This window comes from Sabethes cyaneus, chromosome 1, assembly GCF_943734655.1.
Source record: "Sabethes cyaneus chromosome 1, idSabCyanKW18_F2, whole genome shotgun sequence".
In the NCBI taxonomy this organism is placed as follows: domain Eukaryota; kingdom Metazoa; phylum Arthropoda; class Insecta; order Diptera; family Culicidae; genus Sabethes; species Sabethes cyaneus.
The window spans coordinates 18,682,607-18,699,621 of record NC_071353.1 but is presented as its reverse complement, the minus strand read 5'-3'; the positions used below and the strand labels follow the sequence as shown (position 1 = coordinate 18,699,621).

Genomic DNA, 17,015 nt, shown 5'->3' with positions numbered 1-17,015 from the left:
CTTTTGAACGACAATTTTTGATGTGATGAATGGCGATGGGGCGCATGCATGACATACGGACACGCGGATAAAATGCTGTCACGCTTGCAATTACAGCAAGCAGCTTTGAAAAAAAAACTATGAACGGAATTGGGTTTCAACTGTTGTGTAAATAAATTGCTGCTCCCGTAAGTAATTCTAAAGTGAAAAGTCGAATTTTGAAACTAAATGTTACCGCTCGTGAGATGCGTATTATTTGTCGTAAAAATACTGTACAGTAGGATTTCTAATTTGGCAACAAACGCGTGTCGCCTATGTTGCTAATATCGAAAACGTGACAAAATTGAGACCCTTTTTTGATATGAAAAAATTGAATGTAAATGCGTTAGAAAGTGACTAAATATTATTAATCAACGATTGTAACCATTCTATGTTTAAAAAGTCTGCCATGAGCTGTCCGCCCGGCGCAAGTAAGTTATTGGTAAGACGCGGTAAGACGTAGTCCTACGGCAATCAAAATATTGTTCGAAACATTCTATAACCGCAAACTTTTTTCGTGAACACACTCAGGGCATCATTTTTTTCTTCATTTAAAGCATGTATGAGGAAACTAACTGATAAGCATATTTTTGGAAGTAAAATATTTTGTGTTGGCAAAAACGGATACTTTTGTTGCTAAAATCGAGGCATGCCTAAATCGAAAACTGACTGTATATTTATAACATTATCAATTCTAATTTTGCTTAAAAAACTGTCTTTAGAACACGTTCAAAGCTTATTCAGGCACTAAACTCAGTGCAGTGCACCTGCCGTATAGCTCATTGTTGAACAAACGTCACCACAATCATAGGATAGAATAACCGCAACCTGGATATCACAAACCTTGGTTCGCACATGAAATCAAAACAAACTTAGTTCGTACAGGTGATAAATTGAAAATTATAATCGTTTGATGAAATAAATATTGAATAGCTGTGCATTAGCTCTGCCTAGGTTGGAAAGTGCTAAGAAAGCCGATTATTGTACGTTACAGAACTAGAGTGAGTAACACAAATGATGTGTATTACGAATCAATGGTAAACTAATTAAATTTATACAGAAAATTCAGCCACCGTAACCGACAAAAGAGACACAAGTTTCTAAGCTAATAAGGAGACAACTTGGAGTCAACCGTTCTTGACGTTGTAGTAGGACTCAAAGACAGCTAATTGATTGATTATAACAAATAAGGCGGGGGGCAGAAAAATAATTTGATTAAATTTTTTTTTTATAAAATCAATTGTCTGCGGGCTCTACAGCCTGAAAACTCGAAAAATGAGTGTAGGAGTTGAGTTAATGCTTCTAGCACGAAATAGAAATGGAAGTTCAAACAGTGGAATTTCCGAAACTCGGGCAAAAAAATTTTCTCTCGTTTTTGTCTCTTTGTTCGTAGATTTTAGCATGAAAAATAACAACGTATTTATTAAAAGCAAGAATAGATTTAGTTTTCACGTTTAAACTTTAAGTAAAAATGCCTAAAATCCATATTTTTTTGCTCGAATAAAAAATTCTCTTTGTTTTTTTTTCGACCACCCCCCTCCCCCCCCCCCCCCCTCCAGTGGTCCAACCACGGGAATGAAACTTCCAATACCATCTGTACAAAAAAACGTAGCCAACATAGAGCGGGCCCAAGCTGACAGCTTCATAAATGGGCTCTAGCTGACAACCGAGTCGGATGTGTAAATTGTTAAATTTTGTTAAATTTAGTTTGATTTTAGCCTAGGTTTTAGCATCACATACACACTTAAAAAGAAGTACCGAAGACAGCAAAATTTTGCCGAGATTTGGACAGCCGAGCGTTCGGTAAAATTTTTTATGATGCCAAACGTTAGTAAAGATCCGTAAACGTCGATTTGCAAAACTGAAATTTTTACCAAACGCTCGGCTGTCCAAATCTCGGCAAATTTTGCTGAGTTTTTTAAGTGTGTAGCCAATACCAGGCAGGCAATTAATGCGAAATATATGAAACTGTGAAAATGGTTAGTTAAATTCGTTTTGCGTTTGCCGCCTTTTTCATGTGAGCAACGAAAATGTGACGTCATATCAGCCCCCTGGGCCCAACACCGGAGGGCGACTCCCCGGCACGTCGCCATTTTTCTGTGACTGAAACTGAAACGTCGAAAACACTGGGCGGGAAATCACTTCATACACTCTTAAATGATTCTACCTGTAAATTGGTCGGATTTAGTTAAAGTTAGGTTGAAACTACTCAAAATGCTCTTAAAGTGTACAAACTCAGATTTTGAGTAGTTTTTCAACCAAAAAATTGGTAGAAGGAACTTAAAATTGCGTTATTTGTCATAGAGAATAATTCAATTATCGGTAGCAAGTAGCCAAAATTGGTTGAAATTTTTACCCAAAGTTTGAGTTTGTACACTTTAAGGGCATTTTGAGTAGTTTCAACCTAGCTTTCACTAAATCCGACCTAATTACAGGTAGAATCATTTAAGAGTGTAGAAAATCAATGCGACGGCCATTGTTGTTTGGGGTACAATAGTGAGGGGTCCAACTTAATGGGGGTACAGTCAAACTCTGTAGACCAAGATAGCGATGTCGAGGAGGTGCCGGGGGGACAAAAATTTTTTTAAATGTTTGTAATGGCCTAAGCGTGTACCAGAAGGTTTAACATTAGCAGGTGAAACAAAATTACGCGTCGTGTTCGGTAGAAGATTTATTGTGAAAAAACTACTCATGTTAGAAAGATTGCGATTCAATATGAGAAATTATATAAACAATTTATCGTTGTTTTAAGCTGCAAAATAGAAGGCTGCTCTTAAAATAAAGTTCGCTTGCCATCCGAGCAGAGCTCCTAAATATAATAACCTTTAACAATGAAATGGAGTGGCAATATACACCCATGTAATATTTTATTTTATATAATGTTAGTACTAACTACTGTTCCAACATTTTGTGGCATAATTGATACTATGCTCAAAATTTTTTCACTTCAAAATTATTAGGCTTGAATATTATTTTCATCTGTTATAGAACATAATGGGTCTGCATAATGCGAATTTTTTTGATGAGTTGTATTCGATAAATTCACGCCATGGAAGACTGCGCAAAGCATATCCTAAATTTTTTTCTGCATCGATCTTACATTGTAACTTGGGTGGACTTTCCAAATTTATTGTAAAGGACACCAGAACACGGATTCGAAATCCAAAACTGGCCTTACAAGTGAATAGTACAATGATCAAAAACAATACGACTCACGGAGCTTCTCAGCGATTTTAAAAATAAATCTAAGTTGTTTATTGGCTCTAGAGATAGAGATAGAGTGCCGTTATAGTGTATACGGAAAGTTAGTGCGCTATCTAGGACGACACCAAGCTCACGAATATGATAGACGTGTTGTAACAAATGTTCTACCATGTTGTAGCTAAACGCTATAGGTTTATTTTTACGGTGAAAAGAGAATGGTGAAGCACTTTGTGATGCTGACGGTAAGCATGTCCACTAGGCATTGCAATCCAATGCAGTCGGAATCTGTATTGATTGTCTTAAAGATTTTTACATCGTTGGCATGAAAGACCGGCAGGCAGGAGAGCTGATAGTTCATTTATAAAAAGAGAAAAGAGTAGGGGTCCAAGGTTACTCCTCTGTGGTACGCCATAGCTGTTGCTGAACGAATCGAAAAACTCGGATCCGATCTTCGCACTCAGCCTACGGTGTGTTGGGTACGGCGATAAAGCCACTTGCAGAACAGCGCGGAAACTCTCAATTTCTCAAGCCTTCCAAGGAGGTTACCGTAATCCGCCCGATCATACGCTGCCTTCAGGTCCTTGTACACTGCGTTAATTTGCACTCCTTCATGCATATTGCGTTGGCAGAACGAGACGAAGTCAACGAGATTCGTAAAGACTGGGAAAAACCTTTGATGGTTTGAAGAAATGTAGCGTTGACAGCTAGCAAACAAAGCGTCGTTCGCAATGATTTCGAGCACTTTAGAGCTGGAGTACAACGATGTAATCCCTCCATAGTTTTTGACGTTATGTCACCCTTCTTGTGTACAGGGAACATAACTGCATCTTTCCATAGGATAGGGAACTTGCACTGCTGGGTTGAAGCATTGAACAAAAGTGAAAGAGGTCTAGCGAAGAACCACAGACAAACAGACGAGACACTCGCGTGAATTTCATCGTCCATTGAAAAAGCACTCACTTTTCAAAAAATCATGTTCCGCAACATAGCCACGCCGCGGCGCTCAAGTTTTCAGTATAAAACCATACAAATGTAAAAACCCTTCAGTATAACACCCTATGCAAGCAAAATGTGTACACTGAGAAAACTTTTCGTATAGTTTCTATGTGTCCCACATATAGATTTTTGCAATGTGCCCACTAAATGATCTTTATGTGCCAAACAGTTATCATTTATGTGCACGCGAAAAATGTTCACATACTATTCATATGTATGTAATTTTTATGTGTATAATTGCACATACTATTCCTATGCGTATAATTTTTATGTGTATTTCTGGGAGGATTGTGTTTATATGCGGCACATGATAATCATATGGAATTTCATATGGAAATTTACTATTAGTTATGTGCAGAATATTTTACGTGTAGGACGATGATTTTTAAAGGATTTTCTTCTATTCGTCAGTGGTAGAAAATTTGTTCATGAAGCAAAATGGAATACCGTCAGGTCAGACCTCTAATGAATATTTCAGTTTTCCGATGGCAGTCTCGACAATCCCAAGGAACATTTGTGTTGTATAGCAGCTTATCAAGCGCTTGTTCCACTGATTTTAGCTATCCAGCTCCAGATTTTAGCTATGGCTCGTAACATAATATTTGACGTTTCTGCAATACATCGCACGTTTTCTTTCCGTACATTTCTTTAACCTTCCTAGTGCATTGGGGTCGTTTTCGACCCATCGGCATACTTACAAAGCTTGATACTCAGTAACGGTACGAGCTAGAGACTTGAAATTTTCTAACTTTTCCTAACTTTGAAAAATTAGCATTGTGGGGGAGTTTCAGCTTTCAGCGACATCTAGGAGAGCCACAGCAAAAAAAGTTACATATTATGCATTAAGGGTCGAAAACGACCCAAGTTTTGAAATTGCTCTCATTCATCCATTTTCAATCCGAATTTCGTTTTCTTTACCTCGTTTGAAAGATATGGCCAAAAACTAGCACCCAAGGTATGTTGGGGAATATTTGTTGACTGATGGCCACTTCTGCGTCGGTTCCGGATCACCCACTACCAGGTCCCGGGGAACATTTTTATATTTTGAGATAATTCATTTTGCGGCACATCAAATCACATTGGCTTGATAAAATAAGACTAGTGGAAGTACAATGGGGACATTTTGGACCCGAATGGCCACTTCCTCATCGGTTACGGAACATCCGGTACCTGGTTTTTGAGTCCATTTTTGAATTTTAGGATGATTTCTATTGCGGCACGTCAAATTTCATCTCATTGATAACATAAGACTATTGAAAGTATAATAAACACATGTTGAAGGCAAATGGCCACATCAGCATCGGTCCTGGAACATCCGATACCCGGTTTTTGGGGACATTTTTGTATTTTAGGATAACTCATAATGCGACATATCAAATCACATCGGCTTGATAAAATAAGACTGATGGAAGTAAAACAATGTCATTTAGAAGCCAAATGGCCACTTTACCATCGGTATTGGGTCATCCGGTACCAGTTTCGGGGGACATTTTTGGCTTTTGAGATAATTCACCATGCGGCACCTCAAATCACATCGCGTTGATAAAATAACAACAATGGAAGTATAATGGGGCGTCAGTCGCATATAATCCGGTACCCGGTATTTGTAATGAACAGTAAAACGGGGTAACTCGGGGCAGATGAATTACCCTGTAATTCAAAAATGTCCCCGAAACCCGGATACCGGATAGTCCATAACCGATGGTGAAATGGTAATTTTGGCTCCAAAATTTTTCCATTGTACTTCCATTAGTGTTATTTCATCAAGCCAATGTGATTTGATGTGGCGCATGATGAATTATCCTATCCAAAAATGTTCTCAAACCGTGCACCCGATGTTCCGGAACCGATGATGAAATGGCCATTTGTCTTCAAATGGTCCCCATAACTCTTGTAACTGTTTTATTTGATCAAGGCGTTGTGATTTGATGTGCCGCAAGATGAATTATTTCATAATCCAAAAATATCCCGCGGAACCAGGTACCGGATGTTGCGGAACCGATGGTAAAATGGCCATTTGGCTTCTAAATGACCTTATTTTATTTTCATCAGTCTTATTTAATCAAGCCGATGTTATTTGATGTGTCGCAAGATGGGTTATCCTAAAATACAAAAATGGCCCCAAAACCTGGGTACCGGATGTTCCGGGACCAATGCTGATGTAGCCATTTGCCTTCAAAATGTCTTTATTATACTTTCAATAGTCTTACGTTATCAAGCTGATGTAATTTGACGTGTCGCAAGATAAATCATCCTAAAATTCAAAAATGGACTCAAAAACCAGGTACCGGATGTTCCGTAACCGATGGGGAAGTGGCCATTCGGGTCCAAAATGTCCCCATTGTACTTCCACTAGTCTTATTTTATCAAGCCAATGTGATTTGATGTGCCGCAAAATGAATTATCTCAAAATATAAAAATGTTCCCCGGGACCTGGTAGTGGGTGTTCCGGAACCGACGCAGAAGTGGCCATCAGTCAACAAATATTCCCCAACATACCTTGGGTGCTAGTTTTTGGCCATAGCTTTCAAACGAGGTAAAGAAAACGAAATTCGGATTGAAAATGGATGAATGAGAGCAATTTCAAAACTTGGGTCGTTTTCGACCCTTAATGCATAATATGTAACTTTTTTCTAATGCATTAGGAAGGTTAATTTTGCCGTGTACGTGCATAAATAAAACGTGTGATGTATTGCAGAAACGTCAAATAGTATGGCTTGTAAAAAGCTGAATACAATAGTTGAATAAGCTACTCTTAAACAAGAATGTTTGTTGGGATCTCCTCAGTTATCCCTTTAAGCACGGAGGGTTTAGTTACAATATTTTTAGTTTTCGGATCAACAGACATTTTTTTTATCTCTCGAGATACCAAAACCAGTGTATTCTACACATTGTAATAAATATTTGCTAAATTTAGCAACCTACACAATTGCGTAGGTTCGGCCTTATCTTATACCATTGCACTATGGGCAAAAACGAGTCGAAAAAACGGACGCAATTAAGGTATGGCCTGCAGGCTGCTGTATGTAAAATTTTCCGGAGAATCCTGTTTGTCATCGAGAAGTGCCCCATTTTGCTCATTTTCCCCTATTTTAAACATTTTTTACCCTTTTTGGACTATACCAAGCCAGACTTCAAGAAAAGAAAACTTAAAAACCAAGCTATTTTGTGTAAAGAAGTCCACAGAATTGAATAGGGTTGACCCCGTTTAGTTCAGAGTGAGATCATCGCTTCGAGGCTCATAGATTTCAGCTCCTGAAGCAGCGGGATGGTCGTTACGTAGCTATGGAAATACACGCAAGACGTAACTTTTTGCAAGTTAAGTTAACCTTAATACATCAGATATACCGGAATGTCCAGATTGACTTAAAAACATCCAAATGTTGATCGAAGAATTTGTCTAAGAAAATCCCATAGTTGAATACACCATTTGCCACACTTCTACATTATTTTATAATTTAAAATGACCAGTTTTAACTTTTGGTAGTCCTCTAAACGGAAGTTCCTTAGTGTGGAGCATGAACGAGTGCTCTACAGTATAATGTATTCCTTCCTACTGACACAAAATTAAATGGCAGCAGCAGATTTCTCACTGCGATCTGGAATATCTCCGGCAAAATGGATCCAAAATTTGCTAATATATTTTTTCATTGAAGGTCAATCTAAGGCGGTTCTTGGAAGGCAAATTGTATAAAAATCGGTCAAAAAATAGTAAAGATAGAGCCAAAAGTGTAACGGCAAGTACACTAATTTATGAAGCCCCGGCATGAACGTAAAGGTTAAAGTAGGTATACAATAAGGCCGAACCTACACAATTGTGTAGGTATGAGAAACAGTGTGCATACGTAAGTCGTAAGAGTTATTTCCCGTAAAATTTTAATTACATCAATTAGAAATACATATTACCAATAATTTTTTATCCAAGCAATTTCAAAATACGGATCCAATAAGAAAATACGACAGATAAAACTTTTTGCTGTTTTCACAAGATTTTGAAGACTAGACAACACAATAACAACGTTGTCGCACTCGCTAGCAACCAAAAAGAATGGATGATTATCTTCTACATTGTTGGTTGCAACAACTTCACTGTTCAACTCTTAAGTTCAAGTACCCGGTAGATAGCAGCATGTGAGAGCGGTAGGATCAAAGGCTCGACGCCAAAGGATATCGCTATATAGGCCATTCCCACGGACAGAAAAAAACAATTCGGGAAGCGAAGATGAGTTATCACAACGCACAGTAGTCCAAAACGGCGAATAGTGGAACTTTTTTCATTTTATCATTTAAGGTCTTCAGCAATTTTGTTCGTATGAATATCCCCCTTAATCTAAAACTCTCAAAAGTTAGTCATCGCTTACTACAATGAAAATAAAAAAATATCTTTTTCGTAGGCTCTGATCATAGGAACTAATTGTACGATCGACGAAACAGCGACGCGCGACTGTGCCGGGCGGACTGAGGATTTCCGTTATACTTTCTGATGTGCGCTTTGCAGTGGCCGATGCTTCCGACGAAGGGTCTCTGGTAACAGTCGCGGTCTGCGGCCATCTCATCAATCAAACGTTTCAAATACTGCACAACTTCGTCGTCGTCGTCAGCAGCCTAGAGCAGGGTTGGCTCATGCTGTTTCAGGCAGTCGCCTCCGATAAACTCGATCTTGGGCCACTCGTCACCAATTTCCCAGTCGGCTCAGAAGTCGTACAATACTCCCAGCCTGGTCAAATCATCTTGCACGTTGAGCCCTCCTGTTCCTGGTGCCGGTGGAGTTGTTGAACAGAAGTGTTTAAGTCGCGCTGTTGTCCGGCATCCTTACAACGAGTCCGAACCCACCGTAGCCTACCGACTTTCACCAGATGACGATGGAAATCTCTCCAAACAGTGCATGTAAAGATTCGGAGGCGTATTATCAGTGAAAGTCGTGCTTACTACGGGCTTTACAAGTAATTGCAGTCGAACAGGCTAAACCCCCGTACAAAGTGCACCATGTACAAGACACTATAGACCGGTTGCTCTCTACAGGCATGAAACGTGGGCAATGTCCGAGAAAGATCTGCGGAGTATTCGAAAGGCTAGTGCTAAGAACAATCTTTGGCAGCGTTAGGAGAACGGGGTATGGATACGGATGATAGACCATCAATTCATACAGATCTATGGCGAACTCAGCGTTCGAAAGGTTGCTAAAGCTGGAGGGATACGATGGGCAAGGTATGCTGCAAGAATGCCGAACAACTACCCGGCAAAAATATTGTTTGTTTCAAATTCGGTAGGAACAATACGGCTAGAGGCGCGGTGAGTAAGATGGTTAGATCAGGTGGAGCAAGATCTGGCAGAGAGTGCACGATGTCCAAGGAACTGGAGATCGGTTGTCCACAACTGAGAAATTGGAGCAATTTTGTTCATCAGGCTATGTCTTAGGATGGCAAGGCAATTAAGCGCATCTATACTAGTATAGTACTTTTATAATAAATTAGTAAAATAATTACTCATCCAATCAGTAAAATTCGTTTGAATAAAACTTCAAACTATCTCGCTTGAATACATGTCTATAGAAAGTGTCATGGGCCGTTGTGACTAGATCGGTTACTGCATGTACAAGCTTCCATGGCAATTTCGCTGCTTCCGCAGCAGCAAAGTTCATTAAATTTGCACGCAAGCCTGGTCGTAAGCCCGTTCGCCCGACGAAGGACCACCGGGGTGAACCGATGGCGATGGCGATGGCGAGAAACCGTTTCACACGCAGTGAAAGGAATGCGCGCGGACAGATGACGACAGTCCGACCCACACCAGGCACTCCACTCCACTCAGCAAGGCGAAATCTCGTTAGCCGTAATTACGAAGTGTAAATAAATAGCTCCTTTTTCGTTCGGATTTGCAGCGTGACTTTATGGCTGCTTTCCGTGTCTGGGAGTGATTTAGAGCGGTCACTAGCGGTGCACGGTCGGCCGGACGAGTGGGTGGGCGACCTACCAGGAGGCAGCCTCAGGATCTTTCACATTTCCCCGGTCATAATATTGTGTCAAACACAACGGAGAAAACTGTAACCAAACTCCCTGCTGATCTAAGAACATTTATCTGTACAAACAAAACGCCCAAGTAGAACCGAACTTGAGTCACATATGGCAGCAGTTTGTCTACTTCTTAGGCTAAAGACGCAGGAGACACTTGAGATTCCATGCGGAAAGCAATTACCATAATTTGGGAAAAAATGAGAGTAATAAATTACGACCGGTCTTGAACCGAACCGAAAGAAAATAAAAAGAAATGTACTTGCGAACGTTTGTTGTGAGTCTAGATTGTCGTAAAGAGCGGCGCTTTTAACTGTTTATTTTCAAAAAATAGGAGGCTTATCAACGGCTGTAAAGTGCCGCCATTTACCCTAATTGATATTACTGAAATGGTTTATCTGCCGCCGCAAGTACCCACCGGCAGATGGCTGCAGCAGACGGCGGCGGCCGTCAGTCACCTGTCCATCCCGGTACGCGGAATCAACAACTACACTAATCCGAGCTGACTGACAAGCGCGTCAGATCAGAGGCATCTGAAGTTGGACTTGTTGTCGAGGCCTAATAAAAGCAGGCAAATTTGGGCTCGTTTTGCACATTCTCACGGACCGTTTGCTGCGCTGCCTCCGATGCACTCTCCATGGAAACAATCGGCAAACATCAAAGGAGCCTGCTCATCCTTGAAATTGAAAGCTAATATATCCCACCGGCAGAGTGTGCGGTGTTTCGTCATTATCATCGTATAATCATCATAATAACAATAATGAACGAGCAGCTCATCTATAAAAGCTTGATCATCATCATCACCATCTTTCCTCGTCCGAGCGAGAGATAGATAGAGCCTGCGAATACCGATAGAAAGACAGGACCGACGGAGAGGAGCCGCAACACTTTTGTCCAAAGCAAATGATTTTTAAATTAATAAACCCTGTTTTTCCCCCGTTTTAGAGCAGCCGCAGCAGCAGCGGCACAATCGTGCAATAATGACCGACAAAAATGATTGTTAGTCGTCGAAAAGTGCCTGCACATTGCGCGAGAAGGAGAAAATTAATCACATTTTTCCTGGCCAGAGCCTGGCCACCGCTCGCTCGTTGCCTGCGTGCTCGGACACGCACTTGTGCCACCTGGAAAGACTCAACGCTGCTGACGGCAGTCAGTCTTGGCAGTCAATAGCTGAACCACTTGAGCCTCCAGGGCTGAAACCGCCGTCCTTGCGTCCATTCCGGTGCAGAGCCGTGGTATAGAACTAAGCCACTGTTTATGCTTTGAAAATATCATAATTACAGCTGCTTATCGGAGCGGCAGTATCTGAAACCGCGCGCGCGGGCATTACTTTGAGTGTGTTAGACGGTAACACTAGAAGGGAGAAGGGAGTTTCTCAACCGACCTGCTGGGGGAATTACTCCCGCCGCCGTGTGTGTTTTGCCTTTGTCGGAAACGAAACGGAATGTGCTCCAATCCATCCAATTCGGAAGCGGCTCTGCGTTCTGTTCTGTTGTGGAGGAAAATAAACATATTTCACATGCCAATTCGGTCGATAAAGCAGCGCTTTTGTCGGCCATGTAGATCAAGGAGATTCCGGCCCGGGGTTAGGCCGAGATGAACAGCAACAACAAGCAGACCACTTAAGTAGGAGCAATTACCGCTCGAAGCGTAGCTTCGAGGCAAAGATGTTTGATGTCTTTTATTAATTTTACGAGTTTTAAACGACAGTCAATTGATGGTTCGAAATCGGTACAGTTTTGAATCATGGTTCGAATATGGACGGAGGCATTTTTTCCGTAGGGGAAAAACACGGAACGAGCCTGTCAAACACCAAATGTCACAAGTCGGAGCAACGGTATTTCCGCCCGGAAAATTTACCGAAAAGCTTGCGCAAGCTGCTCGGGGCGCTTCGATGCCGGTTGGACCGACCTACCGCAGCGGCTACAGTAATCCTTCCCGTATTAACTCAATTACAGTACCGGCGGATCGCGCATGAACCACATGGCTATTAATGGCTGAAAATACCAATCAATCCACTAAACGGACCAGTAACGGTGCTTCGCCGTTGAGTGCTAATTTTTCGCTTTCCCGGTCCGCAACCCCGACGGCCGGCCGGCCGGTGGCGGCGGCACGGATGTGGGAGTGTTCGTATGTGTATATGTGTGGTCCGGCCGCGGCGGTTGATTTGAGATCTGAAATACATCTTCCAATCCATTGACTGATTTATTGCCGAACCGTCACGCTTCGCGAACGCTTCTGCTTCTGCACCGCATATCGAGCCGCCATCTTGATTTGTTCTTTTCGTACTTCCCATCCAAGCAGGCATTCGCTCTTATCGCACCCGCGGTATCTTGCTTTTCATTAATTTTATTAATGGCATTTGTTTGTTTTTCTCATTCCCGTTCCCTTTCTTTGTCGCTTTAGCGGACACTCCGAAATGATGGCTACCTACCGGACGAGCTGTCATGGTGTTTTCGCTGTCGGTCCTCTGTGTGGCTCTCTCTCTCTTACGCAGGTGGAGGAAAAGTAAACTGAAAATTTGTCTTCTTCTGCGTGATACGACCGAAATGTCATCGCCATTGCCGTGACCCATTGTTAACCGGTTTCGGTTGAAGGAATTTAATTTCCTGCCTCTGTCGTCTTTCGGGACCTGGGGCGGCGGCGATCCACTGCGCTACCGTTGCCACGTAATACCGGTGCTATATATTTTCATTTATCACCCGCCTAGCGTTCATCCGTCCGTTGCGAAAAGTCAATGATTTAATGCCGTTCGATTATTGGCCAATTAATTTCTTGTCTGCCACCTCAAGCCGGCCTCGGTAATCGATCCCGAAAACCCCCTACGGTTGCGCCAACAACCATAAATCAATCTTCCCACTTTCTTACCCTAGCTGTGGCGATCGTTCGGTTGTCCGCTAGTCAGGCGGAAAAGCTGCTGCTGGTCTCCACCACACCACAGTCCCTTTACCATCCGCCGCCGTTCTTGCATCCTCTCATCATCCTGTGCGAGTGCGTATTTGTTTCCATTTAATAAATCCCCAATGTAAACATGACACAGCGTTAGAAAGCAATCAATTTCAAGCCTCGGCGAGCAGAGCTTACGGCTGTATTGGTGACACATTCGCGGTAGCGAGCCAGCACGAGCAAACCTCACTAGTCAGTCTCAGTCAGCCCGAGGAGCACTAGATGGAGTGGTGATTTATGTCCGTGGTGATTATTCTTCATTGCCTCGCAGCTTGTTGACACTTTGTGTGTATGGCTGCCGCTGCTGTGGGGACAATAAAGTTTGTAGCTGAGCGGCAATAATTGCTTGCTGTTTGTTTTACGAACTGTGAAATGTGCCGTTGGAGCCGTGTTTTATCGGGACGAGTCGGAGGATTACGCGAGGTAAGTTCGAATACGGAAAAATACAGCCACCAGTCTGTTGCTTAGTGCTGCAACCGTTTGATCGCCGAGAGAAGTAACGTGCAGCAACCTCACCCGGGTCGATTCTAATTACGACCGGAGGAGATGCAGTTTCTGCGTCCTCCAGTAACATTCGTACCGGCAATAATGATGCAATAATGCTAGCAGCTAATGAAAGCCAGCGACCTCCAGTTGCTCTTACGCATACCGACCGAGGGTGAAGGAGAACATTCGGCACTTTTTGAAGTCCGGTACGCCAGCCCGAGCGGAACTTCGGATGTACACAGCCAATGAAAAACAATAAATATCTGCCGTGCGGTTCGCAATTGATGAATGAGCTCGACCCGTCGAATGTTGTTGGTATGTATATTAATAGAAGCATAATTTTCCTTCAACCAGTGATGGACGCTACTTGCAGGCTAGCCAGTCGGTAAACAGGTTTTGCCACGACGTGGCAAACGACGACTGTTCGAAGGCGACCACCCCTCTATTGCCGCTGGCTCGATCATAAATTTACCGTTTATGGTTGTTTTGGGTGCCAATTTTATTGGTTTTTCTACTGACTGACCTACTGATTCGTGCAGCGCTAAATGATGATGTAAGACTTTTTAATTCGACCCAAACATGAGAAAATCACACCCAAAAAGCTATCACCGAAATTGGAACATCGTCCTCGACCGGCGTATATTAATGCTGCACCACTTGCTCATAACCCACATCTATCAACAGGTCCATCGAAGCAAACCAATTCCCACCGTGCGGCTCATCGGACTCGCCCGTTCCGTCGGTTGAGTAATCGTTTAACACCCACTTAATCTGTCATCGGATACTCATTTTACCCGAGCGACTGACATCTCGGTGTCTCTCGCACTCTCCAACCGTCGTCGATTATTCCGTGTAATTTCCCAAGAGAGTAATATTACTGTTTACACGCTCGAACTGTCAAACACCATGGAACGTAAAGCAAACATCAAACCGCGTGCACACATATTCACGGGGACACACACACACACGCACCGAGTGAACACAACAAAGTACTGTCACCATTTAAGCCAGCGATTGCGAAGAATCGCGTACGGAAGCCGTCGTAGTAGGCCGTGCGTCCTCTGGAGGCCGAGCATCTTTCGCGGCTATGTTTACTTGCAAAGCCGCTACGCGGCTACCGTTCGTGGTGGTGGCTTATGCGCGCGAAACGTCAATAAAAGTGTATTGTCCGCCCGCTTACTGTGCGCTGTGTTTACGAAGCTTATTTACATAACAATGTTAATGGTAAGTGCTCATAAATAAACATAATTACGCTTCGGTTTCTTTCTTCTCTACAACTCATTCACAACCGTACGCCGGACGGTGGACTGGCAGCGAAGGGAAACAACCGAATGGAAACAAGCGGAAGAAGGCGCAAAAGCGTTCAATTGTTGGTTTCCGAGCCGGCTTCGAACGAACGGAATGCGATTTTTTCGGGCAGCGCAAATTGCTCTAATTTGACGCGCAGGGAGATAGTGAGGCAACAACAACAAAAACCACTTGAAGCGGCTCGACATGGGCTTCAATTATCGTCATAAACGTCAACACGAGTAGGTTTTAGTGTGCCTTTCAATCTTGCTACGAGCCGCGCGAGCAGAATCCTCGCCAACGGAGCCGCTACTCACCACGGGGAAGCCACTATTCACCACCCTCTTACCTGACCGCCAACGGTCAGGTAATTAGCGTGTTATTTAATTTGAAAGAAAACCGAGCGGCCGATTTGTCCAGCGCGAAAAAAAAGAGAAGCGACCCCAGGGCCTTGGTGTTAGAATACAATCCGCGGCCGGCCCGGTAATTATAGGCCCCGTCTGAGCCGCTATCGTATTAAATGGATTTATAACAATCTTTCCGACACCCGAAAAAAGAGCGAACCGCCGAGAAAAAGTTGCTACGGAAAGCGCCGCTCATATTTTTCATGTGTGCTAAGCGAGCAACTTCGAACATCTTTTTTCCTTTTTTTTTGTAACTCGAAAGAGGAATGATAAACGCATATCATTACAGCCAGGACCGGGCCCGGTTAAGGTTCTGCGGAGCAGCTCCCGGTTTGGTTCGCGCAGCTCTCACTGAGCAGATCAAAGGAACAGGCCGTCTTCTTCCGAGAGTGATAATAACAATACTTCAGGTCAAGCTTGCCGTGATTCTTGCCGTTGTTTGAAATTAATCCTGCGCCATAAACGGGAACAGAGGCTTTCGAAGCCGCCCGCTCAGGGCTGCCAACGATGCGAGTGTGTGTGTGTGTGTGTGCTAAGAAAGAAATCAATTAACAGATCAATAATTGATGTTCATTCATAAGCGCAACGGTCATTTCGGTCAAGTCCGACGCGGGTGTGAAAAACAAAGCCTACCTGAGGAGTCTGAACGGAATAAGGGGATTACAGTGCCTCAGCCGCCTCTTTCCTATAATAAGAGCCAGAAGTGCGGAGGCGGTAGGAAAGAAAACATACTCTTCCGCCGGCGGCGGAATCACTAGCGGGAAGGAACTGCCGACTAGAGGCTTTGAAACCGGTTGAACAGACAACGGCGATGATCATGGTGACAGGTGAGTGGTGTATCTTCGTAATCTTATTAAAGTATGAAGAGTCTTGCCTGTCGGATAATCACAGCTCACCGACAGATCTGCACTGTTGTGATGGCTATCTGTCCGCTGGAGTGGAGTCAATTGACAAACAAGGTTTTCAGAGAATGTGTCACTTTAGTCATGCAGCTCGTAGCATCTCCCGTCTACCGGGAAACAGCCTAGCTAATTGAAAACTGCCTGAAAACGGAAACGGTTCATCCCTTCAGTCTTCAGATCAAAAACAAAACTTCTCATCGGTCATCTGTCCATGGACGCTTCGAACCTCTTTGAGGTTGCCGCCAATTCAACGCTCTTTTAGCACCACAATTAACGAATTTACATTCACATTAGGCTCCCCAGGCTAGGCTTGGTCTGGCAAGGAAAATCGAAGCACAAAAGACTTCCAAACTTCTTCGCTATTTTCGACCGCGACGACGACGACGGCGACGAATGCCAGAAGATGAAAACCTGTTAATAGCTATTAGCCCATTGATAATTCCATTGAAATCTAAATCATCGCCTGTTTTCTAGCGCAAGCCCAGTCGTCGGTGTCGGCGGGTTCCAACCATGAGAATCACTTCGTTTTTTTTTCGGTGGACAAAGTCCCGCGTGACCACAGCATTCCTCCGCGTCCGTTCCTCCCCCTCAATAACTCATTCATCTATTAGACACCAAACAATAAACGTCATAATAGCAGTACAAAGAGCCGCTGGTTCCAGTTCTTACAACCACCAGCCGTCGTCATCGTTGCCGGAGTGGTGGTGTTGGTGGCCGCAGTAGTAGTGTGTCTTGTTGTTGTTGCCGTTGAGGTTCGCCCAGGC

The 17,015-nt window shown here is 43.2% G+C and overlaps 1 protein-coding gene across 1 annotated transcript in view; it reads right to left on the bottom strand.

Annotated features, from left to right (window-relative positions):
• The window catches only part of LOC128745245 (homeobox protein B-H2-like), a 52,688-nt gene that overhangs the window by 19,945 nt on the left and 15,728 nt on the right, over window positions 1–17,015 (bottom strand). The gene's annotated exons all lie outside the window — the stretch shown is intronic.